Genomic DNA, 2,720 nt, shown 5'->3' on the forward strand with positions numbered 1-2,720 from the left:
GCAGACATGCCGCTGTGCCACTGGGGGGGGGGGGAGCTAAAAAATAAAATGCATCCACAAAAAGTTAATGATTTACGCTTGTTTACTAACATAAGCAAAAAATATTACTTGATTTAGTTAGTTCGGCTTTCTTGCGTAATAAACAGAAATTCGATTTTTCAATTTAATCTCAATACCGCGCCCTTAATTTCAATCTAAAAGGCAAGTTTAGAATCCGAGAACAGTTTAAATTATTATAATTCAAATAATCATTATATCATAGAATTGTACCACGACTATAATGTACAAAAAGAAAAAGGTAGGATTGGAATAAGCTTAATAAAATCTCACCACCACTTCCGAGAATGTCTCCAAGGTTTGTGTACTTATTCCGATAAAATCCTGCACAGCCCAGAGAACAGGCCTACGCGCTCAACCAATCAGCTACACCAAAGATTGGTTGACCTAGAATGAATGAACACTTGTTCAAGGTTTAGATTTTTTGATGTTAGCCTTTTCGAAACGTTTCACTTATATACTACATATGTAAATTTAGCTGTCAACTGTTTTACATGTCACGAAAAGACTATTCTGCAAACAATGAGTTTTAAGATTTTTGATGTTGTTCATAAAATTATTTTCAATATGAGTTTTACACGAACAGCTCCGTAGTTTTTGTGAATTGCGTTTTTTTACTGTATTAACAAATAACAAATAATATATTTATTCCTACAGCAAAACTAAGCGAGATCTAAACTAAATGATCACATAAATAAAAAATAATAATAATTCACGGTCGTATAAAACTCCCCACGTATGTCATCATAAAATATCCCCTTACTTTCTTTAAGAATAATTCACACTTTATTTTTTTTTATCTTTTTTTAACTCTTATTTACCTGGTTGTAGCATTACAAATATAATAATTTCTGTGGTACTTCGGAATAGTTAAAAAGTGCCTTACTATCAAAAGCTAGGTGATTGACCCTTTAATTCGGTAGGTATAGAACTCGACTGACGTTCGAGGGTTTTCGGGGTTCCTATCTGACCTGATATGAAAAGAAAACAATAATAATATATTAGTTTAACCACCCATATTCAAATATACTTTTAAAAAATAACAAAATGTGGAAGAAAGAAATTAAGTGTTGAGGCAGCGCGTTTCATCATCACAACGAAAATACAATTTGTGACAAAAACACCTCACGAAAACACGTGGGCTCACGCTACTACCTCCTTTGACGTAAATTCTACACAGCGGAACGTTAGTACAAACTCTATATATATATACACACATATTACCAAATGTAGTTTAATTAGAAATACTTCTTACACTACTTTATTCTACCTATCACCAAAAGTAATGATAAAAGTGTGGCACAAAAGATGAATTTGTTATCAGAACCAACACTATAGTTTTATTTTTTTTACACCGGGTCACGTGTTACCTACTTTTGGTATCATAATCCAGTTTCAAAATAAGTACACGTTACGGAGATATTTCGTTTCAGTGGTTACGTGTTTGTATTTACTTAAACCTTTTGTTTGTCGTGCCAACTTTGTTACTACTTTTCAAATCAATATTACAAGCATTAAACGTTATAGAACACACTTTACATAAAGATCAACTGACCATCCTTTCGTATAGCAACAACCCTAATATAGCACTTGACCTTGACAACAATTTGTTTTCGATAAGATACCTTTTTAATCCCTTAGATTGAATGAAAGTTTAGAAAACTTCCGTTACGTGTCGCCCAATCGGGTATGTTTGTCCAAAATTAAATTCACTATAAGAAAATATTTTCAGATTTGGTCAGCTGAAAAAAATAATATTAAAAAAGAAGTAAAGTGGACTTTTTTATAAGGTTGGGACGTTCTGGTAACACAAAAATAAAAAATCAGGAATCTAGCCTATATATCAATGGCAGTGTGTGTCACGTCACGCTTGATTTCTCGAAACAGAAGGAGTTATAAAAGCCAAAATGCATTTATCCAGATAGAATAGTTCGGTTACTGTCTGCCCATTACGATTTTAGTGCCATGTGTACAAGGGGATCGTGAGGGGGGACGCCATGAAACCTTATAAGTGTAATTAGTGTTGGAATAATAAGCCTAAAGTAAAAACGTACTGTGGGATCACCTAGCCTAAAGCCAAGTGCATAAAATTTATCCTAATATTTAAACTAATATTGACCTGAAAGTGTAGCTATAAGAACTTACCAAACGTTCAGTATCCAAGGGTGTCGATGAACTATATAGCTTACGAAAATCGGTCACGGTTAGGGCCAGCTCCAGGCCGAGATGTAGTTAGCTAAATTCTTTTAACCGGTTTTATCCTGTTTTCCTTCGCGAGTTGGCAAGAGTTTGCCCACTAGTTCTGGATGTTTAATAGACCAACAAGACGGAAGTCCATATGAGAATTAGATAGTGTAAACAAATTGATAAAAACTAGTTCTTCATTTGACATTTTACGTATTTTTTCTTCAAGAAAATGTCATTAACTTGTAACGCCTTCCTTGCAAAGGAACGGTAAAACAAAGCAAAATATCATCCATTTTAAAACTAGCAAATTTATAATTAATGGAAGTATCCACTCAGTAATGGCTTAATTAAATTTACATAACTCTTGAAAATACAATCTCGTAACACTAACAGGTAAATTCCAATAAGATATATTCCACCACCCTTGTCACAATGTTTCATTTTACTTAAGTAACTTTATAAAAGTTTTAAATTAA

The 2,720-nt window shown here is 33.1% G+C and overlaps 1 protein-coding gene across 4 annotated transcripts in view; it reads right to left on the minus strand.

The window, feature by feature from the left end:
* Positions 1 to 2,220, minus strand: part of LOC106468095 (cytosolic 10-formyltetrahydrofolate dehydrogenase-like) — a 38,616-nt gene extending 36,396 nt beyond the window's left edge. The window contains exons 1-2 of one of the 4 annotated variants that reach the window (XM_013928500.2): positions 2,203 to 2,220; positions 944 to 1,028 (exon numbers count right to left, since the gene is read on the minus strand). The gene's annotated coding sequence lies outside the window, so the exon portion shown is untranslated. Of the gene's footprint in view, positions 1 to 330; positions 386 to 943; positions 1,030 to 2,202 lie in introns of those variants that run through there. The other 3 variants (XM_022396397.1, XM_013928501.2, XM_013928499.2) reach the window with 3 other exon arrangements.
* Between the last annotated feature and the right edge of the window lie 500 nt (positions 2,221 to 2,720).

Source organism: Limulus polyphemus, unplaced genomic scaffold (genome assembly GCF_000517525.1).
Source record: "Limulus polyphemus unplaced genomic scaffold, Limulus_polyphemus-2.1.2 Scaffold2870, whole genome shotgun sequence".
Taxonomy (NCBI): domain Eukaryota; kingdom Metazoa; phylum Arthropoda; class Merostomata; order Xiphosura; family Limulidae; genus Limulus; species Limulus polyphemus.